This window comes from Phyllopteryx taeniolatus, chromosome 13 (assembly GCF_024500385.1).
Source record: "Phyllopteryx taeniolatus isolate TA_2022b chromosome 13, UOR_Ptae_1.2, whole genome shotgun sequence".
NCBI classification, from domain to species: Eukaryota; Metazoa; Chordata; class Actinopteri; order Syngnathiformes; family Syngnathidae; genus Phyllopteryx; species Phyllopteryx taeniolatus.
This window is the reverse complement of record NC_084514.1, coordinates 14072851-14100385: the sequence shown is the minus strand read 5'-3', so window position 1 is coordinate 14100385 and position 27535 is coordinate 14072851. Positions and strand designations below refer to the sequence as shown.

Genomic DNA, 27535 nt, shown 5'->3' with positions numbered 1-27535 from the left:
TAAAAACTAACTGTAATGGAAAATCAAAAACTATTATAACCCTTGTGCCAGCACAAGTAAAAACACAGTTCTCAAATTAATATTGCATTAATGGAATAAGAATAATTAATTAACGCGCCATGTTGGGCAAAACTCGAAGTGACGTAGAAGCTACAGTAGCGAGTTGCCTGCTAATATGGAGCACCACTGAACTGTGTCGGCTGACATTGCAGAGTGTGGTGGATTTGCTCATTCTATCATGTGTACACCATGGCTGAGGTAAAAAAAACAAAAACATGCAGCGGTCATCAGAGGAAGCGTAGCGAAGAGTAAAAGCGTTGTACATCAACTTCTTCATGTGAAAGAGATCCGCAAAAATGCATGCAGTTCAGCTGACAACACGTTAAGTACATCACAGTCCTGAGATTTATGATCATGGTTTATTATGTACCTTTGAAATTGAGTATATAGTTCGTTGTTGCTGAATAGTTACTAACTCTGGACCTCAGAGACATCATAGCTGGAAGCAGCCATGGTGGCCAGTGTACCATGTTGTGTCCTGCGGTGAAGGTAATGCATCCACTTTTCTTACCATGGATGTGATGTAATTAAAAGTTTACAGTTTCAGAAGAGGGACTGATTAGTAACGACGCACATTAAATAGAAAGATGATGTAACCATGCTAAACTGAGAAGCAAATAATTATGTACTCAATGAGGGTAATTCTCTATGAACAATTCTGGAATACTGCACATGATAATTTGTCCGTTTGTGACTGCTCAGTATGTGTGATTACAAAAGTGTAATTATATCCACTGTATTGTAATAACACTCTCAGCAAAACAGAACTGACAACTGCGAACTGTAGTGATAGTTGATTGGCTCAACACAATGCCATATAGTTTCAGATATAAATGCTATAAATGAATAGACAATTCCATTTGCCAAATGGATCCATGGAAAATAATTTACCCAGGGGTGGTGGCAGTTCTCGCAGCAGAATGCTTTTACTACTCTTTTGAAAGGGGTTAACCTATTGATGAGACACCGCGGACCTCCACCACATCCTTTATACTGTAGACTGTATCAAGCTTGACTAATAAAGTGCCACTCCATAAAGCCGCAGGGGGGGGAAACTCAATTTGATAGGAAATCTAGATGAATGTGATATAGATATGTTACATTGATGGCAGTTACATGGAGCCACCTTACATCCTAGTTGACAGGTTCTCCAAACACGACGGCATGCGTCTCTGTGCCAGTGAGCAGCTTCTTTCAGCCGCACGCGCTGGTGTCAAATGCTGCAAACAAGTGCTGAAAACAATATGCACTCACAACAAGCACTACTCAAGTCAGGAGATGACAAGCTCCACTGACAGTGCCTTGGCTCGAAGTGTTTGTGATTGACAAAGGCCCACGTTACTCAACATTGATGTTAGCTCACAAACCAGCATCTCCGTGTAGCTCTTTTGCGAGAGCAAAGAAACAACCTGTACATGTTTCGCCTATGTTTCCTCTCCAGGCTGCTAACCAAATAGACAAGTGTGCTGTGTTGTGTGAGAGAGCTCAAAGCCGAACTAATCCAGTAAATACAATGAAAGCCACAACCTTAGAAAAATGCTGCATGGAGAGCCAGTCTTAAATCACTGGAGGAAACTATGAACCACAGAAATGTAATTACTCCAAGGCAGGCATAAAGAAACCGTGACATAATTTGTCCGAGACAAGCAGTGAGAAAAACTGCTACTGTTTTTAAATATTTACACATACTGTATTTCCAATTTCCTCGGTCCATGCTTGCGTGGGTTTTCTCTAAGTACTCCAGCTTCCTCCCACGTGAAAAAGCGTGCATGTTGTGAATTGGAGACTCTAAATTGTACATAGATGCGAATGTTAGTGTTAATGATCATTTGGTGCGTCATTCACTTGAACATAAAAACGGCACTCTCCAAATAGGCACCTTGCGTTTTCCCCTCGGAAGCGTAGTCGCAGCAAGTACCGCAGATCATAGAAGCTATCGATCACACATTAAAGAGTTACCTAAGAGCCCATCTGAACTCTTTGCTTGCAAGCCAAGTAAACAATCTTTCAAATGAACCAAAGCGAGGGCCTTTTCAGATGCAGTTTTTTCTTTAGGAACTTTCCTTTCCTATCCAAGAGAGATGACCAGGAAGTACTTGGAGGAAAGGTCGTTCGAATTCTAAAAATTCTTCTGGATGCAACCTTGAAGCCCTCCTTTAGCATGGGTTACTCCTGACCAACCTTTACAAAAGGATGTAGCCATAATCCTTTACAGCAGCAATATTTAAAGCAACAGGCCACCGACAAAGTCGAAAGCGAAGATGCTCGAGTACAGAAGTAAGTGAAAATAAAACACCAAAAGAAGAAGAAGTGATGAAGTTAGTAAGTTACCATTATCCTACAACACAACTTATGATAATATGAGACAACGTCATGGCGCATAATTTACAACTTCACATTTAAGAAAGACTAGGGTGCAGTTAATTTCCACATGAACATTATATCATTAACAATATATCATTATGCTGGTTTATCATATAGGTTTGTTTGATTTAGCAAATAGAAATCCATCAATCCATCCATTTTCTGAACTGCTTCTCCTCACAAGGGTCGCCTATCCCAGCTATCTTCGGGCGAGAGGCGGGGTACACCCTGAACTGGTTGCCAACCAATCGCAGGGCACACATAAACAAACAACCATTCGCACTCACATTCACACCTATGGGCAATTTAGAGTCTTCAATTAACCTAGCATGCATGTTTTTGGGATGTGGGAGGAAACCGGAGTGCCCGGAGAAAACAGGTTGGAGCAGACGCTCTAACCAGTCGGGCACCGTGCCGCTCAAATAGAAATCATTTTGGTAATCCTAATTGACCTAAAGCAAGAACAAAATTTGTCTGATTTCATGTGTCAGAAAGTCAGGAAAAAAAAAAAAAAGTGCATGTGTCTTGCTATACAGTCGTGGCTAAAAACAATGGCACCCCTGGGATGCCCATGTTTTGCCCATGACTATATGTAAATAGTTTATTATTCTTTGTACATATCAAGGCTTCCCCTTGAATCAACGCCTCTCTACTCATGAGGAAATTTAGCAACTTGTATTTATTGATTCATAGAGTGTGGAGTCATTAGATAGTTAAATTATGACAAGAAATATTAGCCATTATATTGGAACGCTGTGCTGAAAAGTGAGTCAATCACATTTCATAAGAGCCAAATTAATGCAACTGTTGATGGGCATTGAAGTCTTTCAATAGCTGTCTTGCCATCATCACGCTCATCATACCAGTGCATTACACTGAACAAAAGAGCTGGAGATCAATTATTTAGAGATCCTCACAAACTAGTGAGCTAGTTAAATATTGTCATCCCCAGCCAAATTCTCATTTTGCAGCGATTAATTAAGCCATTTAATCATCCACGGCACTAATTGCATAATTAAATCACTGCCTCCTGGTAAACCCCCCCCCCCCCCAAAAAAAAACAAATACTATTCATCAACAGTGTGGTTTGGTTGACAATGTTAATGAATATTAAGGAGCACTGCGACTCACCCAAGCAATGTTTTTTGTTTTTTCATTAAACACAAAAGTCTCTTGTCTGTATCAGCCCTGATTACATTTGTTAAGGGGCTATACAATCATTTCTGGAAAACCGGAAAATTCACGGAAAATCAATCTGGAATTGATTTTGTTCAAGAAGCAGTTGTCAGTCGTGGTGGCGTGACGTGGGTTGCCATAGTCTGAGGCAAATCATCCGTGTTTGCGATTAAAATAACGGTAATAAACTACGATTATATACTGTAGCGAGTACCGATCCTGCAGTTGGGTTATGTGAATTGGTGTTAAAATGTACGTATTTATATACGTATGGGTGCAAGGCTCGAATTCAGCAGTCTCGCATTGCAGTTTGCGGGTCAAAATTCGCATTTTGTGCATCAAAAAACACATTGAAAAGCAACACTCAGTTTTGCGGAAGCAGGCAGTGGCGTATACCGTAGGACACAACATGCTTACATCACCGATGTGTGGACGTGAAACTGTTCGGTTTATTAGCGGGAAGACAGTGGTTCCAAAATGTGACGACAAATTGAGAGGAGAGAGAGAAAAAGGACAAATGGCCAAAGTGTGGCAAGGCGAGCACCGGTTAGTTGTAACACGGACCTTTCTCTCCGCAGAGTGTGACGCCACGTCGCGGGAACCGAGAGACGAAGCTGAAGTTAACAAATCGGTGAGGTTAACGTTGGTCGACTTTTCTAACGTCACGTTAGCACTGCGGCCTGCGGAGTGTCTTTTTAATTATGAGTACTGTCAAATGTGTTTTTATTTTTTATTTTTTTAAACTGTGACAAGGACAATATAACACATCCACAACGGTACATACAGTGTGCTTTTTGCTCAGTGTAGTCATTGTGTGGCATATGGCCAATCTGATGCTCTGTAAATGGCCAAACTTGGAGGCAAGTCGGTGAAAAACATGGCAAATGTGGCCAGAGAGGAATAAGAGTAAAATACCCAAACAGAGGAGAGTTTTGGTGAAGGGGGATGAAGGAAATGTTTTTCTCTTTCGAGGTTTCTTCCTTTTAGTTTGAACAAACTGAACACTTCCAAAACTTGGAGTAGAACAACGAATATTTGTCTTATTCCTTATTATGGCTTATAAATGCACAGCCATGAACCTAATGTATTAAAATGTCACAAAATGCTAAAATGCTAGCTGCTTAAGTGAAGATGCACAAAGGCTTTTAATGCTTTACAAAAAAAATGCCTTATCTTTTATGAACAATGTGAATTCAAGAAATAAAACTGTTGGTGATTTAAAAAAGGAAACCAATTGGTTATAAGTTATTAAGTTACTTAAGTTATACGTTATTATTATTTCGTTCTCTCTTTTGTGTTCAAAATGTCTCTTCAACCAAGCAAAAATATAGTTTATCCAAATAATCGATTGTCTGTTGTTGAGAACTTTTTGAAGGATACTCGAGTATTAAAATATTCGTTAGCTGCAGCCCTTCATTCAACTCCCCCATTAGTTTGTCATATTTGTGTTTCATAAACATCCTTGTGCGATTAAGCTGCAAAAAAATCCTCCTCAAAATTTGAAAGTTGCTCCTCAAATGAAGAAATAAGCAAAACTGCTCCTCAAAGAAAAAAAATAAAAACTATTTTGAGCCTTGTGTGTGCGTGTGTTGCTTAAGCGCTTCAGCGAATCTTTATCCTCTAAAAGTACGAGTCCTGTCTTGGTGCGAGCCAGTCAGAAGAAGGGTAAGGCGGGTTATCATTTCATATAATAAAAAAAAAAAAAAAAAAACCTTTTTTCCCAGACTCGATACATTTTCATTGTTGTGGTAACAACCGGCGCGCCGCTCACAACACAGGGAGCTGCTGGCGGAACGGCTTTGGCGCCATAGATGCAAACAACTGGGACATTTTAGGGAAATTTAACCATTTATTACATTCGCTAGCCTACAAGCTATCTAGCTAGTGTGCTACGGCGCTAGACAGCTCACTCTGGCTCGTTCGATTGTTCCGAAAAGCTTTTAAAACAGAGGTTACGAACTTGCGGTCTGCGTCCGAACCCAGAAGGAGTCCCAAAAAGACCCACACCATATCTAAAAAAAAAGAGAGGTTACGATTCAAGACATGCGGGGGGCTTCTATTTTAACAACATAGTTCAGGCTCTACGCTAGTGATGAATTGTACCGAACAATCACATGCGAGTTCCGCCACCCTTTCAGCCAATCAAATCTGCATCGCAGGCGGTAATTATTGAAATCACTGACTGCGCACAGACCAGACACAGACAAGGAGAGAGAGAGAGAGAGAGAACATGTAAGATCAGAAAATTACAGACAAAGGAAGAGAAAATTTGGAACAAATGGGGCTTAAAATGGAACAGGCAAAGTCATTTTTGTTTGTACTTCTCAGTGGGAAGTTCCGACAGGGAGCTCTTATTAAATATAATATGTGAAACGCCATTAGGAAACAAAACAAAGGTTTTGAACAAACAGAAACTCTAAAACGGTTCAGTTAAGATTTGTTAAATTAAAATATGTAACATTTTTGAGACTTCACTGTTGTGTCAAGATGCCAAACAAAAAAGGGGAAACTCAAACTTTATTTTTCTTAAGTTCAGCACTTGATTTGAATATGTATAACTTTCTCTTTTTATTACCTTGCTCTTATTGTGAAATGCAACCCTACTTTTATTTATTTGAATGAGAGAACATTACAAAGTTGTGCTCATACAGTATGTTAGATTACCAGGGCAGATGTGTACAATTTCTTTTATGCTCCAATGTCATTATATCCGTGGCATACATAAACATCAACAATACTATCGTTTATCTTGAAAGTTTGGGGGAATATATATTACTAAAAAAAAATAGCTATCGTGGCAGGCCTAAACACATAATATATTTATAGAGAGCAAGAGCAATGGATAACACAAAAGTATTGCACAAATAGTATTAAAAAAAAAAAAGCGTAACAACCTTGAAGCAAGAACGGCAATGTCGCGGAGGACTACTGCGTCTGTATTCCGTGATGATAAATTGCAGGGACTCATTGTTCCAGGGCTGGCACTCATTGTTTCCATGACATATGCATCACTCAAATAGTCTGAAATGAAATGTAATGATCTGGTACTGTATAATAGAGCGTAATATACATGGGGCAGTCCGAAAGTTACGAGCCCAGTTTTCCTCGAGCTTTATTTATTGCAACAGGAAGGAAACATACGCATAGAAATAAAGCCCAAAAAGAAGGGATTTCATCGCTACTTTTCAATATAATCTCCCTTTTTTGTCAACACCGACTGTCCATCGAAGAACAAGAGCATATGCATGCCAGCCTCGTAAAATTCAGTATGCTGTGCTTTTAACCAGTACAGCTTGCTTCACTTGGTTGTCATCAGCGAAGTAGTGACCCCTAACTCCAAAAAGGTGATAATCCGATGGTGCCAGTTTGGGTGAGTCTGGAGGATGGGTTTATGGTTCGCCAGCCAAAGGAACTGATGCCTTCACAAGCTCCTTTCCTTGTCACGGAAGGTCACTCAAAGCAGACTCTTGTTCTTCACCTTTGATCCTGGACACCCACATTTTTCCCAGTGCACATTTTACAACCTTTTGACAATGTTTAGTAGTGGTTCCCTTTCCAAAGAAAGACATTTAAGCACAGTTGTCTGCTTCTGATGGACATCCAACAATGACCTAATTTCCAAAATGGCTGACATGAAGAGGACAGGCCTAAAGAAAACTTAAAAAAAAAAAAAAAAAAAACTTCAAACAAACTTTGCAAATTACAGGGGGGAAAAAACAGTGATTAGTAGGTTAAATTACCTTTTGACTGGCCCTCGTATATAAAGAAGAATTTTAGACAGATGACATGCCATTGGTGGACATTGTCATCTTTATGCGCAATTTAGAGTTTTGACTAGGTTGCTGTATAACACCACCAAATAGGATCCAGTGCCATTTACAGTATAGCCTCTTATATAAATACAAAATCAACCGTATTGACGGCACAATTTTATATGGCTCTCAGTTTATGACACCATTGTACAATATAAACACCTTGTGTGCTGGCATTGTTGGGTCTCCTGCACAAAACCCAGTGGATCCTCGAAGCCTTTAAATTCCTGAGGAGGCTCTAGAGGAAATTAGAATGTAATGGCCACACTTTGCTGGAAGAAAGCCCCATTACGGCTTTCCGTTGTCTGTACTTGGCTTTCATTTCGGAGCTAAGTGATGCATATGAAGGTGAGAGTTCACTAGCCATTTAAGTATCTGTCTTTAACCGACCCCGGCGCTCCTGCTTTAAATCCAGCAGAAGGACAAGTATGAATGATCACTCTGGATAAGGCTCCTCACAAGCGGCAATGTGATGCTCTGGCACCAACCCCTCCCCCAAACATTGGAACTGAAGAAATCTACTGACAAAATACTATTTACGCCATTCTTTTTAATTTGCAATTTGCCAGCTTTTTTCAGCTGCTATCTGATTTTGGTTTGTTAACAGCGCACTGTATTATTTGGATGCAAATTTCTTCCTTGCTCATCGCGCAATAGTTCTAATTTCACATTTGTTTCGCAGGCTTGGAGAAAATAGCTAGGGAGAAATGGCTAACTCTAATCAGTGTAAATAGAATACAAAATGTCCTATGATTGCAAAACCACAGAGGCTGTGAAAGAGTTGTGGATGATGCATGTAATAGCCCGTTTGGCTTTATGAGACAAAGAGACCACACCCAAATGACAGTGGGCTTTATTTTTAAGAACTAAAGGTTTTGAGGTGAATTGTCTATTCTTGGTCCTGTAGAAAATGACTTCTTGATTTATTCAAATACCCTGCAGTGAACAGCCAAAACGGCAAATATGAGGCCCCAAGGGTGTTCATCTCATGTAATATATGCACAGGCTAATTTATTACACCAGGACTAATTTCCATTGCTTGTGCTTGGAGTTGACTTATTCATTATGAGATGTTTTTTCCCTTGTAACCATTTTTCCTTTTCCTGCTTTATAATTGCACATCTACATTCAGGGGCAGCTTCTTCGCAAATAAGATGAGCCCTCGCCATTTAGAATTCAGAGCCTCCATGCCCAGGTGAGCCCACAGCCCACTCAGAGCACAAGTAACATTCCTTTTCCTTCCCAAAAAATAAACACCCACCCTCCCAATCACCACTGCTTAGATCTCTGATGGGCTCTGCCCACAGAAGCGCTTTAACTAACTCAGAAATATCACATAGCCTCGTGTGTGATTAAGGCTTGGGACTCTAATTAGGAAAAGTTAACTGTTAGATGAAAGCCGTCACATCTGTGATACGTACTGCTGGTTCAGTGCATGATTCCCTGGGGGGTCTGCATCAAAAGGCCCTTCCCTGCGGAGCAGGCCCTCTCTAGCATGTTCTCGTGTGCCAAATCGGCCCCTCTGAGTGGCAGTGCATATGAGGGGATGGAAAAACAGAGGCGCAGAAACAAATTAACTGCAAAGGAGGGAAGAAGAGGAGGATGGAGAAATGGATGCATGTAAAAGAGAAGAGGGAGACAGAAGAAAGGGAAAACATTGCAGATCTCCTCTGCTCTGCTTGTTAAATGGAGAACAGGGCACAGACACAAAGGGATGCGAGGGAAAACAATGTCGCTTAACAAGACATCACTGGCTGATCATTAGCAATTTGTTGTGGGCATAATTTTCCCACTGCCCCTGGCATAATAGGTGCCCGGGGACATAGCTGGCGCCTTTGTGTGCCCTCGTTTGGCTATTTATTTACTTGGCTCATGTCGCAAACGAGATCTGGCCACCTCGAGCAAGAGCTGAGATAACACTGTTATGGCTCCACATCAGAGACCTGTTAAGCTGGAGCTTCTTTAATTGACTCCCTAGCTCAATGCCAGACCCCGAGTCTCGTAGATCCCACCCAACCAATAAAGTCCAATTGACAACAAGGTGTACAGTTCTGTACAGTATGCAATGTGGGACGCTTGTATCGCCTTCAATTGCGGAGGCTCATATTACTGATGAGTATCGTATCACTTTTGGCAGCCCCTCTTCGGGATACCTGCAACGGTCGTACGGTGCCGAAAGAGTGGGGCTGGACATTTTCCAGTCTACTGATTGGTTGATAAGGTATAACTTCCATGGAGAAACAAAACACTTTTCAATTAACAAACCTTGTCAGCACAGAATGTTTGTTGTTGTTGTTGGTTTATGTTGTGTATTAATTTTCTTTATTGCATTTACCTGTATTAGCCAGTTACACGGTGTTTCATTGGTACATTGCATTATTATTATGATGATGCAGCTATCGTCATCTTGCCTCCACACACCCCTCAGTTTCAAACCATGGCACTACACAGTCAGTAGGTTTACATGTTGAGGTAAATGCACAGTAAGTCACGATACGATATTATCACCATATTCTGCTGATGCAATCATAAAAAAATACATACAGCGATACAGCTACATCACAATATCCATGTAATAAAAGAATGACAACAGTTGCCTTGTACATCAAGTAGAGAGAGTCAATTTCCATTTACTTGCATTTTAGAAAGGGACAGTGTCGACGTTGCCTATTGATACTACATCAGGAAAGTTAATGTTGCAATATTGATGCTTACTTCCGTGAGGGTGGAAGTAAGCATCGATATTGCGATTATATAGCATCATCGTTTATCATCTAGCATTTGAATGAAAACCAAATTAAGAAAAAAACAGCGTCTTCTTTTGTACAGCGCACGTTTTTTGTCATTTGATGAATAAATGTATTCTTTTCCCATCTGTGTGGACTGGGAGAGTGCCGGGTTGGAGAAGATCTAGTGGTAGCTTGACTATAATGAACATGTAAACACTCACGAAAACAAGAAACAAAATCATTATCTCATCCACACTCTGCATAATCCATGATATTTCAAAACAAATGGCATGATCAGTGCCGGTTGTAGAGCAATTTCATCGGGGGCGCCGGGCTAGGACCAGGGGTTTTGTGGGAGGGGCACCGTTTTAAACACATGCGCGCGCACGCACGCATGAACACACACACACGCACACGGCCATTGTATTCTAAAGCCTGACCATGCAGGGACCAAGACTGCAAATTAGCTGAAGCTAGATATCTTTTATGCATCAGTACACAGCACAGTAACTGTATGGAGGTGGGCAACACAGGGGGGTTCAAGCACCTTGTTAGGGGGCACTGCCCATTCCCCTAGAACTGCCACCGGGCATGATAATATGTGTTTATCATACTCTCTTAGATTACATTCCTGCACATTACTGGCTTGTCCACTTCAAAATACAATAGCGTCATGGGAAACTGTGAAAGCCATGCTGTGTAGAACACATTAGTGGGAACAAGTCACGCTAACAAACAACAAAGATGGTGGATTTCTGTATTTGCTTCCAGGCATATTGCTTTTGGCCTTTGTATATCGGCATATTTTCATTGGACAGTAAAGGCACAGCAACAGCGTAAGATAATGTTAGCTCAGTGGTTGTTTTTGTTGCAGTGGAGAGAAAAATAATTAGCATAGTCTGCGCTCTTCCTGTACTTGAATAATTCAGCAGCTGCAAATTTATTTAGCAGCAATACATATGGTGAAACATCTTGAAGGGTATCACTCCCGTTAATGACAAAAATGGGGAGACAGTGTAAGCCTTATAATTTAATTGTCTGCACTTCCTCTTTACTCATCACCACAGATGGGAAAGCCATCAAACACACCGTTGTTTCATCAGCCCTGCTTTCTGTGGCCCTTTTGTAACATCGACGCTACACATATGCACGATAGGATGGCCAGATGGATGCATGACGTTAAAAGTTACTATTTGGAAAAACAAAAAGGCTTTTTTTTCTGGAATGGATTATAAATGAATGACACTAGCTTTGCTCAGCGCTGACAGATTGTAGACATTAAATGTGCACATACTGCACAAGGACTCCCCGACTTCCTGTAACTTGCCCTTCTTTTCCGCCCGTCATGCGTTTTGAATGAGAACTTTCACATCAGTGTAACTGTAGTGCAATTGTGTCTGTTTTTGAGGAAATGAAAATCAAGCATTTGACCTTTGTATCTTACAAGTGGCTTTGTGTTATGCTGTGGTGGCCCTCCGACTTCGCATGCATACCCATCTTTTTATGCCTCCATTCTCCCTTTATTTTCCCCCTCATTTCATAAGCCCTCATTTCAAGACCAAACAGCTATAATGTATTCTGTCCGGCATTGCTGGAATTTGCATGAATTTCTAAAGCTTAAAGCAAGTCGGTCTGTTGTTAGTCCTTCATTTCATGAAGTGTGCTAAATGTACACGCATGAACACAGCAGCCCCACATCTGCTACTTTGACATAAAAACTGAGCTTTGCCGAGGCCGAATGAGAAGATAATGAAATCAATTTCCACGTTGTGTTTCACACCCTTTCATCAGGACTGGCCCTTGTGGCTAGAACGCTTGTGATTTCAAAAGCACTTAACATACACCAGCGCCTTTGTTCAAGAAGCAAACTGCTTCTGAGGGGACATCAATGCAAATAAAGCAACTAGCAGAGCGAAGAAAAACTTGAGCTGAAGAACGACCAAATTACCCACAATTAATGGGTCTTCGTTACATTTCTCTGTCTCTTTCTCCCCAGCATAGCAGATATTCTCAGCGTTAATGATTTTCTGAGTATTAAAGAGTCACCCACTGGTTTCACTTCGGATATGAAACAAGAAAACAGATTATTGTCATGAACACCCAGTGTGAACACCAAATGATACTTAAAAATAATGACGTTTTTAACCATACTCATTAACAGCACGGTGTAGGGAAGAACAAAACTCTCCTCCAGGCCAGCAAAACAGATTGCAAATTAGTGCATGAAGCTGAGAGGCAATCCGTTTGTAAGCGCACAACGAATGGAAATAAAGCTGCCGGTGTGGTGATATTCTGTTGCCACATAAGGTTTTGAGTACACTACTGGTAATCGTGGTTCATTGACTATTTGACCCTGGAAGCTTCTGAAAACTTACATTTCTTTATGAAAACCCAACAAACATAACAAATGTTGGCTATTTGTATGAGGTGCATGTAGTTGTCATTCCAAACATCCTTTCTTTATGTACAGTATGTTAATATACATCTGTTTAGTTTTTCCTGTTGAAGTAATTGCCACCATATGCTAGGACAAGAGAGTAGCTGTTGCTGCCTGTAATTTGTATACAAGATGTAACAGCCTTATTTTTACGCGTTAAACCTGTAATTTTAGGCGTCACAGCTTGATAGGAATTCAGTTCCTATGAGGAGCCCATGAATATGTGAAGCCTAATTTCTGTGGCACAGGAGAATGACTCAAACATGGGCCCATAAAAAGAAGAGTCAAGGAAATTGAGTGATCCATAACTCAAGTCTTGTCATTGCTTACTTTACTGAATAGAATGACTGGGGACACAGCGAGATTGTTCAGTTCTTGCAAAGCCAAAATCATTCTTTGTCAGCCAGGCACGAATAAAATAGTGTTGATTGTTCTGTCAAAGCTAATCTGACATCTTGGGGAAGCAGTCATTTATCTAATGACAGAGTCTCTATGACAACAATCGATCATCCTCAAGCTTGTGGCGTGCGTGTGCCTATGCATGCGGGTGTGTGCGGAGGTGAGGAGGGATGGGATTTGAAGAGACAAGAGGTAAAGAATCTCTTAAAAACTAGAATCTCTAGTTTTCCCCTTCAATGTGGACCAGGCATTCAACTAGTACGTCAACAAAGACCTCCTGCGGAATTTGCTTCATTCGGTGGGTGAGAAGAGGCGAGAGTTGTGGCAGGATAACTTGTGGCCGTATCACCAATAACGATGTGCCTGCTCACAATGCCCTGAGCATCTGACAGTTCCTGGCAGAGAATGACATTGCTGTGCCAAAGCAATCTCCCTTCTCACCTGGCTCTGTGTGATTTTTTTTTTTTGTTCATCTTTACCAAGCTCAAGGGGGTTATCAACGGGATATGGGGATGACTTCAAGATGCACATGCTGCAGAGGCTCGAGAAAGAATTCTTCCAGAAGTGCATGAAAGCGTGTCAGAGAAGGCTGGGAAGGTGTGTTAGACTCCGTTACTTTAAAGGGAAAACAATTGTAGTTTTGTCGTTTGGATTTGAACTATCTTTTTTGACACCAGTCTTAAAACTTTTGAAGCACCTCATATAGCTTAACTTCCCATGGATGATGTCATGCTTGTCGTTTTAAGGCAACAAACCCTTTTGAGACTGACCCTACAGCACCTCTGCTGGTTGCAGCTCCATTTGACTTCAACCGCTTCAAGACATGATTCAGTAGCAGTCAATTCCACACAATCAACCAGATTATTTGATTAATCAGGCATTATTCCCATTACTAATTATGAGTAGTGATTTTTTTATTTTTATTTATTTATTTATTTATTTTTTTATGGCCACCAACCATTTGGAGTTAAAAAAAAAAATGTGTCAATATTATGAATGTCCAAAAATCAACATTATAACAAAAACCTTGATGCTTACCTGGAAAGGGGCAGAGAAATGTCATTGGCGTTCTCGAGAGTTGTCCTTCGCACATCTCTGTTTGCAAAGAATTGTATTAGATATAAATTATTTTGTTTTACAGTACCCTCATTGACTTTATTGCTTATCCCAAGAGAACATTAAGGACAGTTCATGGGGAAGCACACTTTCTTTATTATGATATACATCCCCTGTAATGGCTGCAGTGGATTATAATGAGTTGAAGGATGTTGTTCAGTACTGAATGACCCAGTTACACAAGGCAATAGCTTCGAGCTGAGAAATTAAAAGCCTGCCACTGCTTTTAACATCCCATCACGAAGGAGCGTTCAGTGTATAGTAGCTATTTGCATTCTGTTGCCATTTCTGCGTGAGAAACACTCACTATCCGCTTTAGTGGATACCTTGACATAACATTTCAAATAATTAAAGTAGGAGGGATGAAACAAACTAAAACAGAACCCTGACAAATATCCTCAACATTAAAATGGCCACTGTGGCCACTCATTATGGCCAGAGAGATTAAATTCATCTCATCAGACGCAAAGTATGACAGGTGCCTCAATAGGCTGATGCCAAGCAGCAAGTCAAGAAGATTAGCAGGGCACTGATATCATTATTTCCGCCTATCAGGGATTCAGCAGGGAGGCAATTGTAATTTCTAGGCTTATTAGCCCACACTCGCAGGAGCGAAAGCCCAGCGATAAAGCTGACTGAGACGGCCAAACATTCCAGCCGAAAGTGCTGTCACTGTGACACTGACCAAATGCCAGTGTTTCTGCATCCCTGTAATCCTGTCTAATGGAGGTTAACACAAAATACAAAGAGGTTCTCATCAATCATCACAACAGCTCATTTGCATTTTGAAGTTAAAAGACTGCTGACAGAGGATATAAAAAGTAGAAACTAGGAAATGAAAAGAGAAGAGGGGCTGGATCCATTAGGACTGATGAGAGTCGCAAGGACACAAATGCGCATCGAGTGTGTTTTAAAATTGTGTGGAGGAGTGGAGCAGCAATCTTGATGGTGGCAGGCGAGCAGATCCTCTTGGCAATTGGAAGACATCTGCCTCTCCTGTTTGGGCAGCCTGTGCCAGCACAGGCCCCAGAAGAGAAAGCCCGGTGTGCTAAAGCCCAGAAGTGTTTGTCAAGCCTAATAAATATTGCACGGCGCTTCCTCTTAATCTCATTAATGTTTGTGCATGTCTGTTGGTGACTGCAGATGTAAACAAGGGATGAACATTAAATCCTTGGAAAAAAACGAATCATCAATTCCACTGGTCTCCTCCCTTGATATATAACTGCCCTCCTTTAATCTAATAAAGCACAGTGAGACTGAGAGATGTAAAGTATACAGTCATCACTATCTGCTCCTTAACACCTGAGTTCATCTCCTCTCCCTCGATTTGTGTTAGTAATTGCATTGCTGTCATAATTTGGTCAGATGAAGATGTCTGCAGCTCTGTTTGACAACATGCCTATATAATTATGGCTAATTTGTAGACCAAATATCTGCTTATCACTGCCATGTCTGTGACAGCTCAATAATCTCTAACCTTCAGTGTGTGCGTGCGTGCGTGCGTGCGTGCGTGTGTAAAAGGGAGAGCTGTGAGGGAAGCGTGACCGGGACCTTAATATGATTTGTGTGTTTTGATGTCATGGTTTAACAGTTTTATAAGCCCGCTATGTGATAAGTATCATGTTATTAGGGAGTTACATATTTGACTTTTATTTCTCAATAGAAAGGGACTGATTGTATTACAATAATGGTGTTAATAAGGGCCCCCTGGGATGTGTAGGAGGAATATGGTGATTTGCATTGTAGCTTACTGCTCTATTAAAGCAGAATTAAATCTGAAGCTATACCTTCATTCTCTAAAGGTTAAAGGCCTGTAAATACAATTTTGCTTAGAAATCAAAAAGGTATAGTCTTGTTTTCCACCGAGTATTGTTTTTTTTTTTTTTTTTTTTTTATGATATTAAGGTGAAACTTGTAAGTCGCAAAATATATACGATATACAGTGTTGGGGAGGAACTAATTACATGTAAATAGATAATACATAATTTATTTATAAAATTTAGGTCATTGTAATCCATTACTATACTGGGAGAAATCTGTAATTAAATTACAGTTGCATTTTGAAATTTCAATAAATAAAATATTTGTTATATTGGAAAAATAGCCGCAAAAGCTCCGAATTTTTTTTTTTCACATCACTTCCTCCTTCTGAAGCGGACGCTTGTGATTGGCTCTATCTTGTCATATGCCATTCTGCTGTCGTCTCAAACATGACATATTTTTCCAAATGTGATCTCCAAGCGCGACCTTGTGGTGCAGTCTTAGTCTATTCTATTTTGAAAGCTTGGACTCAGAATTACAATTTTGAACACATAAAAGTACATTGACTTTTGAACAGTTTCAGCTTTATAATTTAGGACTCTTTTGTGGAACATTCACTTATCTCTGTTGTCATAATGAAGCGATATTGTCCAAACTGTGCAAATTTGTCATTAGGTGGACATGGTATGGTATGGTGGTTTTCCACGTGCTGTACACATATAATGCAAAACACACATTTCCCATTATGTATTTACATGTCATCATGTTTTGTTATCAGTTTATCATTTGTGTAAACAACAAATATGTGGTTAATTCCAAAATAATGACTTCTGGTTTTAATGCACTTTTTTTTAGACGAAACATCCCAAAGTCCCTTTGATGCATTCATTAAAAATTAAGAAGAGTAATCAAAATATAATCAAATGTAATTAGTTATGCTTTTTTGAGAAAGCAATCGAAATGTTTACACTATTACATTTTCAACAGTGTAACTTGTAATTGTAATCAACTACATTTCCTAAGTAATCTTCCCAACACTTGTGTGTGTGTGTGTATATATATATATATATATATATATATATATATACACACACACACAGTGGGTACGGAAAGTATTCAGACCCCCTTAAATTTTTCAGTCTTTGTTATATTGCAGCCATTTGCTAAAATCATTTAAGTTATTCTTTTTCCTCGTTAATATACACACAGCACCCCATATTGACGGAAAAAAAAACGAATTGTTGTTTATTAAAAAAAGAAAAACTGAACTATCACACAGCCATAAATATTCCGCCCCTTTGCTCAGTATTGAGTAGAAGCGCCCTTTTGAGCTAATCCAGCCATGAGTCTTTTTGGGAATGATGCAACAAGTTTTTCACACCTGGATTTGGGGATCCTCTGCCATTCCTCCTTGCAAATCCTCTCCAGTTCTGTCAGGTTGGATGGTGAACGTTGGTCGACAGCCATTTATATATATATATATATATATATATAAACACACACAGTGGAACCTCGATAAAATTGACCTCGATATAACCGCTATCAGATAAAACTGACCGTCAGAACTGAACAATGTGTGTTCCTTTGTCACTTAAACTGCTGTTGACAAAGTCTGTTAGTTCCAGAATTGGCCGCTGTTGTTTACTGACGCTGTGTCACAATGCAGGCAGGGTATAAGATATTTCCAGCTCACAGCTCTGCATCTCCATACAGATCCTCAGCAGAAGAAATCATGAAGTCCTCGAAAACATTCTGGTAGACTGTTGCGGTGACCTTGGATTTAAGAATGCAGTTTACCAACACCTGCACTGGACATTGCACCCCAAACCATGACTGACTGTGGATATTTCACACTGGACCTCTAGGAGCTTGGGTTCTGTTCTTCACCCATCTTCCTCCAAACCGTTGGACCTTGATTCCCGAATGAAAGGCACACTTTAGTTTCACCGGAAATTCATGATTTTGTGGGTTTTATGAGCTGGAAGCCCAAATTCTGTAAATTAACCAAATAAATACTTGAAAATATTTAAATTGTGGGCCCTGAGTCTATAATCTATGAAAGTTTAAGTTTTTGAATGGAATTATGGAAATAAATAAACTTTTCCATGATATTCAAATATTTTGGAAAGGGTCTTTATTAGCTCGCTTTCTGAGGGTCCGACTGTATAGTATATCTCATAATAAAATAAACATGCATACCACAAGTTATACAGGACCAAACAAACAACACAAGGTGCCATATTTCTCTGCCAAATCTAGTGTGTGTGTGTGTGTGTGTGTGTGTGTGTGTGCGCATGCGTGCGTGTATGTATGGTTGTGTTTTTGTGCATATATCATAGATGGGTGTATTAGGATGGAAGTAGAGCTGAGCGAGAGGGCCCTGATGGCTCTGCGATGAAATCTTCCTGAGCTTGCCTTTACTAGCTACAATTATCATTAAGCCTCCAATGAAACCAGTCCTCTCCAGCGAAACCTAAAAGCCGCCAGAGACCCACACATAATATTGTATTAAATGGGACCCAAAAAATCAATACACAATGCAAATGAAAAGCTGGCGAGTAGGATCCACTCAGTATGCATATTTCCTGTCAAGTACACTTTCTGACCCGCTGAATGCCGTTTGTAGCGGAACTCAGTACTTTAGAAAATTACTGATGATCTCTTGTTATGAGCCTGCCTGGCACTATTTGTGATACGCTTGTCGTGCCACGTGTGCACTGAAAACATGCTCACTTCCTCGCTGAATGAAAAAGAGTTTGTCCGTGAACTGAAGAGAATGTACTGCTTATGTCCTTTTTGTACACAGTAAATAGAAATGTTAATAAATACCTCCTCCCATTGAGCACTTGTTTTGTGTGTGGCGCACAACAGCACAAGAGAGCTAATTATGAGAAGGATGAGCGAGGGTGAGGAGCAGGGTGGGCTGCTACTTATTTTTGCTGCCTTTCTTTCCATTGTATGGAGATGTTATTTCTGGGATATAAACATTTGTGCTGCATTTGCGCGTGTGTATGTGTGCACCATTGTAACGTGGACGGAGGACGGTTCTGAATGCATGCGCTTCGCTCATGCAAACAGATAAGTGCTTATCATATACCTGTAGCCACAAGGTCACATTCAATATAGATGAGCAATTCTTCCGAGACCACTTCGCCTGGTTGGATTTGAAATCGTTGCTGGTAGGGTGGTCCTTTTCCATTGTGAACACCCGCACACTGTCGGGTTGTCCACGTGTTCACTCTGAGACCCATATTCACTCTGTTCCACAGAAGCTATTTATTCTCTTTTGTGCTTTCTTTCTCACACACTTTTTTTTAATTTTTAACTCACAGTGTGTGTGTCTCTCCATTATAATATTAATAATTTACTATATACTCTATGAGTACACTATATTTGAAAAATCATTTCAAATGTAAATGTCAGATTTCATCATCTTAAATGTGTGACTTTTTTTTTTTTTTTATTATTATTATTTTTAGCTCAGATAGACATTGAAAGAAAATGCAATCCCCAGTTCTTATCCTTATCAGGTACTATAATGAGTATCTTGTAATCTCAAGTTTGTTTGGTTCCTAGAAGTAGCTCAAAAGTATTTTTTTTGGGGTTAAGTACAAACTGACAGCTGTAATGGTACTGTTAACCTACAAAGCTATGACCAGAAGATCAGTCAATCATGTATATATGTATGTGCTAAACTAAAGAAAAATATATTTTCTAAATGAACATTGAACGATGTTTGTAAAAGCACTAAATGACAACATTAGCGCTGATGATAAAAACACAGCACAAAGTGTCCTGGCTGGTCAACCATTATAAAGGGACCAATAAGGTCGGTGACCATGCGTTGCCATAGCAATGACAGGAATGTTATTCTCTAAAATAAAATCGATATTACCATTTACATAATTTTGAAGCGGTCATTGTGAAATATTTCAATGATTTCGTGTTTGAAACAATCTTTTCAAACGAAATGACGAAAAAAACCTCTATAACGTTGACTATAACACGTTTTGTCCTGTGCTCCTGTACTGCACATTAGACAATAGAAGTGTGAGCATCACTCCTTTCATCATTATTCTAGAGCAGAGATGAGCTCTTATCTAATTAGCCCCCAGCTAATGTGCCTGTAAAAAGTTCCCTTTTACAGGCGTGAACACAAGAGCAATATTAGTCACGCTTAGCTATGTGGTCTTTCGTTTTCTCCCCCCTGCTTTCTTTCTCACACTTTTTTTTTTTCTTCAGACGCGCCTCAGCAGTGAAGGACATTTGTGAATTTGTTTAAGGTCAGTGGTTATGATGTGAACTCATTATAGGAAAGGTCAGACCCATACATAAATGTATACAAGGCTAGTGCGAACGTGGGCCGTCTCGGAGTAGGATCTTAGGATTCTTAAGGAGCTCGCCCTGGGAAGAGAGAAGGGCAGACCTCACAGGAGGTTCACAGGAGCTGTCTGTCTGTCCCAATCCAGTGTCTCACTCCACTGATTATACACACTCCCTAGACCTCACTGGAGATACTCCACAGGGAAGGGGTTTTTATATATTTCGTGTTGAAATAATAATGTTGAACAGGGTGCCTGCAATTCCCCTTGGAGTTTTGGTTCGTGGCCCCTCGCATCCCTTGTTAAGACTCCTGTCTCTAATGACCCATGTCAAAGACAAGACGCAACTGCCGTAATGATATATCACATCTCATCACTTAGACCGCACACTGACAATTATAATCACATGTATACCTTTTGCTGCTGGATCAGAACATTATTATGACAAATTGATATGGTGATGAGAGATGTGGAGGTGTGAGTTGAAACAGAAAAAGAAAGGCTTGAACAGGGATGCACAGTATGGGGGTGCTGGGGCGGGACTTGCATACCAAGGGTACATTTACACAACAAGGACCTTGTTTAAAAAAAAAAAAGAATGTTCTTTCTTTGTGTTTTTGAAAAGTTTAATGTAAAAACGACGTGGTCAGAGCAATTAACGACTACAAAATTGACTAAAAACACTAATATGCATGCTAGGCCAGTAATTGGCAATGGTACACAACACTACAAGACAAGCACCAGCTGCTAGTCCACGGGACAGAAGAGTCTTATGAATGCCCTTTACCAGCATATACAGTAGAACCTTGGTTCATCAAATTAATTCATTAAGAGATTCCGTTCACGGACTGAAACGTTTGCGAACCAAAGCAATGTTTCCCATTGAAATGACTCTAAATAAAATGAATCAGTTCAAGCCCCAGAATGAAATTATGGTTACCTTGTTTTTATTGCTCACTAGTACAACACCAACCCCAATTCCAATGAAGTTGGACGTTGTGTTAAACATAAATAAAAACAGAATGATTTGCGAATCATGTTCAACCTATATTTAATTGAATACACTACAAAGACAAGATATTTAATGTTCAAACTGATAAACTTTATTGTTTTTAGCAAATAATCATTAACTTTGAATTTTATGGCTGCAACACGTTCCAAAAAAGCTTGGACAGGGTCATGTTTACCACTGTGTTACAGCACCTTTTCTTTTAACAACATTCAATAAACGTTTGGGAACTGAGGACACTAATTGTTGAAGCTTTGTAGGTGGAATTCTTTCCCATTCTTGCTTGATGTACAGCTTCAGCTGTTCACCGGTCCGGGGTCTCTGTTGTCGTATTTTACGCTTCATAATGCGTCACATATTTTCAATGGGAGACAGGTCTGGACTGCAGGCAGGCCAGTCAAGTACCCGCACTCATTTACTACGAAGCCACGCTGTTGTAACACGTGCAGAATATGGTTTGGCATTGTCTTGCTGAAGGGGCGTCCATGAAAAAGACGTTGCTTGGATGGCAGCATATGTTTCTCCAAAACCTGTATGTACCTTTCAGCATTAATGGTGCCTTCACAGATGTGTAAATTACCCAAGCCATTGGCACTAACACAGCCCCATGCCATCACAGATGCTGGCTTTTGAACTGACCATAACAGTCTGGATGGTTCTTTTCCTCTTTGGCCCGGAGGACACGACGTCCACGATTTCCAAAAAACAATTTGCAACCACAGAACACTTTTCCATATTGCATCAGTCCATCTTAGATGAGCTCGGACCCAGAGAAGCCGGTGGCGTTTCTGGGTGTTGTTGATAAATGGCTTTTGCTTTGCATAGTAGAGTTTCAAGTTGTACTTACGGATGTAGCGCCAAACTGTATTTACTGACATTGGTTTTTTGAAGTGTTCCTGAGCCCACGTGGTGATATCCTTTACACATTGATGTCGGTTTTTGATGCAGTGCCGCCTGAGGGATCGAAGGTCACGGGCATTCAATGTTGGTTTTCGGCCTTGCTGCTTACATGCAGTGATTTCTCCAGATTCGCTGAACCTTTTGATGATATTATGGACCGTAGTTGATGAAATCCCTAAATTCCTTGCAATTGTACGTTGAGGAACACTGTCCTTAAACTGTTCGACTATTTTCTAACGCACTTGTTCACAAAGAGGTGAACCTCGCCCCATCTTTGCTTGTGAATGACTGAGCAATTCAGGGAAGCTCCTTTTCTACCCAATCATGGCACCCACCTGTTCCCAATGAGCCTGTTCACCTGTGGGATGTACCAAACAGGTGTTTGATGAGCATTTCTCAACTTTCTGTCTTTTTTGCCACCTGTCCCAGCTTTTTTGGAACGTGTTTCAGCCATAAAATTCCAAGTTAATGATTATTTAAAGTTTATCAGTTTTAACATTAAATATATTGTCTTTGTAGCGTATTCAATTAAATATACGTAGGTTGAACATGATTTGCAAATCATTGTATTCTGTTTTTATTTGTTTAACACAACAGTCCCACCTTCATTGGAATTGGGTTGTACAAAAACAAAACAAAAAAAGATCTAAATACTGTACAACACAGAAATAAGTGAAAACATGCTTTATTATGAAGAAATAACACCAACGTCTTAGCCTTTTCCCAAATTATAGCCTTAACAACGGTATCACCAGCAAGCTTTTTCCTTTATCCACACAAACAATCATTTTCTACGTCTTCTATATTTTCATTTCAGTCACTCCTTTCGCCACATCAGTTCCTTTTATTGCCTCTTTGTTCTTAACAATAGTGCAGAAAGTAGATTTCGCCAAACCAAACTGTGGAGCAAGATCAAAAACACAAACACCATTCTCATGTTCAGTTATTATTTCCTCCTTTTTAACACAGTCATACTATTAGGCTTTCTACTAAACTATCGCTAGCAGTTTCAGTTTCATGGGAGTCATACTGAGGGGTGATTTAGAGCAAAAAAATACCTGCAATGCTTGACGCATGGAGTGAATGATGTTCCCTCGGCACGAGAAAAAGCACAACTAAGCATTCTGTGTCGATGCCAAGGCTGTTTGGGAACCAAAGCATAGAATATGAACAGAGGCAATATTTCTTTACAAATGTTGTTTCTAAGCCCAATTGTTAGCGAAACTGACCGTTTGTGAACCGAGGTTCCACTGTATGCGTCAATTTAGTTTCTGCATGTAAATAATAATAATGGACGCAACTATTGTAAATGTATCTGTTGCTTGAGAATGATTTGTGTTCATCCACAGTTTGGCTGTGATGTATTCGCGCCTACCCAGACTGTACATTTGAAACATTCACCGTACTGTGTCCTTTAGCTTTAAAAGCGCCCACTCTGAGATCTGTCTGCAAATGTTATCGTTCATGCCAAAAATTGCTGTTTTTTTTAATTTTTAGGTTTTAGTAACGGTCGAGCATCTATGGCCCCCTCGAGTGAATTTGCAGTGTCCGTGTTCCTTACACAAGGTTTCATTCTTAATGCAAGTTATTGTTCATTCACCCCTTGCCCCTTAAAGAGTCATATCCTGCCCTGTTTGGCTAAAGAACACTTGCTGTCTGTATGGGCCCTGTCACTCCCCTCATGTTTCTTACAAAGGGGGGGTTTAAGCCTGCCTCGCTAGATGTGTAAAAGCCTTCCCTCTCTGAAGGGGTTGGGGCAAGGACCACCAGCATACTTGCCCTCTCTGCTCCATGATGCACCCCAAAACAAAGGTGCATTGAGCGTCTCCCCAGTTTTTGTTCCTTGACCTCGAGGTACCAACACCCACAAGGCAGCATATTCACTTCCTGTACTGCACTTTGCTCTACATTTATTACCCTGTTCCTTCAAGTTCCCAGCTGGATGAGTTAACCTTGTGTATATTTGACAGCAGTGGCTATTGGTCCACCGCTTTGAGGATGATCCACAAAGAGGCTTTTTGTTTCACATGTTCTCTTTTCTTTGTGTTCTTCTTATATCCCTTTTTTTCCTGGGACGTCCAACTTTATTGTAAAGACCAAAATAGCCTTAAGGCCAAGCTTTTCTATTCACCCTGACTCTCTCTTTCTTTTTTTTTTTTTTTTTTTTTTTATATATATATATATATATATACAGAATTTTTACAATTTCATGTTATCACCTCTTTTCCCCAGCCCCCAGTTCCTGTCCTGCCCCCAGTCTTGTTGCCCCAGCCCTGCCTGTCCTGCATCAGATTTAGCTTTTGTTGGCTTGTGTTAATAGGATTAAAATGGGTTACTACCTCAATCACAGAGAGCGTCAAATCATCCCAAATGGAAGTATCTCATGTGGGTCGTGGCGCATTGTGGTTCTGTCTTCTCCTCTTTGGGCAGCCCTCCCGATCGAAGCTGAAACCCCATGCACGATGGGGGTGGCAAGGGTTTGGCCTCTAGGAAAATCCGCAGGATTATGTCAGCACTCATTACAATGTACACAAAGACCCCAGGATCACTGCAAGCACAAACGGAGCAGTTAAGTCAAATAGGGTGGGCCAGGGGATTCGCTGCTTCCACCCTGACATTGATTAGCCTTTGTGGTGCACCACTTCTCACATACAGCCATTGTTTTTTTCCAGCAAAATTTACCACTAGCTGACACACTCGTAGGAACCACAACCTACAACCTGAAAGATACATTTCATTATTAGTGCATGTTGACTTCTCATTGTGAAGTCAAAGACATATATCAACAAAAACAATCAGCAACCACTGACAAAGTCATCTTTAGAAGAATCCTAGAATATTAGTAGAATATTGCACATACGGCCCCACACCCATACTCAATTAGACAGTATATAAGAATAGAATGGAATCTGTTGTGATAATGACTGTGTACAATGAAGTTGTATCCATTAGGCATGTTGAAGAGTCCAGTAGTGTGGTCACATAACCCTGTGACACACACGTTCATCCCCTTCATTTGCATAGAGCTTAAACAATTGAAAACAGGCAATTACATGAATAAAAATGTAATAAACATGGGGACAGGATTAATATTCCACTTGTCATTAAAGCACCACATGCATCCCAGTTGGAGTGTGTGTGCGTGTGTGTGTACGTGTACAACTGTGCATGTGTGTGTGTGTGTGTGTGTGTGTGTGTGACTATTACAACACCAAGGCTAGAAGCATGAGGTGGTGTTTGCCAGGAACTGATGTTTGTGTTCATTTGAATAGGTACTCAGGATCGGCTTCGCACTCCATCTTCAGCACACACTTTTATAGGCGGCAATAACGCACTCCTAGAGAAATGCATGTGTTGTGGGTGTCGACACACACACACATATTCATCGTCCTCTGCTGCACATGAATGCCTTTGTCTGTGTACACTTGTGTTAAGCTATGCAAAATGGTCACATTCATGATGTACTAGTGCTTATGCATACTAAAAAGAGCTGATGTGCCAGTAGTTTCTTGACTATAGAGACATTATTAGTGATAATATACACCAGTGTTGATTCTTCTGAGAAAACGGGCTTTGCTTTACTTAGGAGCAAATATAATACGTTTTTCACTCATTGATGCAGCACAGCCATGTGTCTTAGATAAACAACGTAACAAAAGAAGGGGTTTGTGTCAGTTTGCCACAGAATACACAGTTTTTGTCTTTTAAACAAGTATTGCAGTCATGATGGGTGAGTTGCTTTAAGGAAATTACAGCCATGTGTTTTCCCCCCCATTCATATCTGTTTTTATTTACTTAGATAAGATAATAAAATCATGAAATTACCCTAAAATTGCTTTTTCAAGAATACCTACGGTATATGTATATACTGCATATATATTTGCCCCATCCTCTCCTGTCAGCGTATTCATAAATATTCCGAGAAAATTTCTTCTTTTACCAATCCTCCAGATAGCCAGAGCCAATTTCCATAGCTTTAAATAATGTCAATCTTGGCAAACCCTGGATTGAAGCCCCTGAGCCGGAAGGCACAATTTCTCTTTTGCCTACAGTCGGATAATTTTCGGAGCTATTGGCAACTTGGGAATTTTGCAGCCTTATCACTTGGGCTCAGCGAAGTTCACTGCCACTAATCGGTGCAGGGATCACTCATTCAAGGATTGCGTGATCTTTTTATTTTTTTATTTTTTCCCAGGGCAGTGACAGCTGTCTGCACAGGGGCATTTGCAATGCAGATGAACTAGCCTAATAGGTTAATGTGTAACACATGAAAATGAGTTTAATCCCAAACCAAAGAATCTAACATTATCAAATTCCTTGATGTGGGAATAGAGACATCGCTTGCGACTCAATTAGGTACACTGTGGATCAATGTAAATTTACTTAGAACATGTGCCATCCATTCCTAGCGTTAAAGTGTGTGTGTGTGTGTGTGTGTGTGTGTGCAAGCGTGTGTGTGTGCATGTCACAGTGAAGGATATGGCAGTGTGCCTGTCCTCATAATGCCGCAGGCAAACCCAGGGCAGCAATAACATCATCATGACAGGACTTCTGGCTGCTTATTTATTCCCTTTACTTACCTCATTGCTCAAATCATGTCAATGCACACGTACTAGACAACACATACACACACACGCATGGACAAACACATTTGAAAATGAATAGCCTTAGCCATGTGCAAACGGGAGAGAGGTGATAACTGAGACGGTGTGGCAGCCTCCATCACAGCGGCAGTGTTTTCAGCCTAATTGGAACTAAGTACCAGACTCATGTGGGAGCAAATATATGTGCCGATTCATATGCATGTGGTCAGGTCGGGATTTATTTCGTATTCAAATCTAAATTGAACAGCGGGTTAGCTGATTCAATTCCAAATGTTGCGCTAATGTTGCATTCGGTCTTGCATCATGCGCCATGATTAAAACTAATAAGCAGCGTTCATGTACATGTCAGAGACCTTATACAGGTCCATGTAATGGAAATAGAGCATCAGTGCAGTAAGTGTGTGTGTGTGTGTGTGTGTGTCTGTGTGTGCTCATGTGTGCACATTCGCTCACAAGCCACAATATTAGGTACTACCTGCGCAAGCTATAAACATGTAATACAGGAGCTGTCATTCAGTGGTGTGCAGACCTATGTTTGATTGATTGGTTGTACTCTTCCACTCCAGTCATCGAGGTGGCAGCTATGCGAATAACCAAGTTACCGCAGAAAATGAGCTTTTTTCACTGCTGCTCCAGCTACTGGATCTCCTTGGTCACTTCCCCACTTGACCCCATTGATAGCTATGACTTTGACGGCAAAAAGTGATTCGAAATTTCTTGATCATCACCTTGTATCTGCATTATGAAGAGTACCGTATGTTCCTGTGAGATTTTGTGTAATCTGCAGCTATTTTACTAGTTAAGTAATGTTGCATTCGGGCTCAGCTGAAGTCATAATAATTCATT

General features: G+C 40.4%; 1 long non-coding RNA gene across 1 annotated transcript; it reads left to right on the top strand.

The window, feature by feature from the left end:
* Positions 1-4175: 4175 nt before the first annotated feature.
* Positions 4176-17795, top strand: LOC133487752 (uncharacterized). Its single transcript, XR_009791438.1, has 3 exons — positions 4176-4231; positions 8545-8607; positions 17568-17795. It is a non-coding gene; the product is annotated as an uncharacterized LOC133487752 (long non-coding RNA).
* The last annotated feature ends 9740 nt before the right edge of the window (positions 17796-27535 follow it).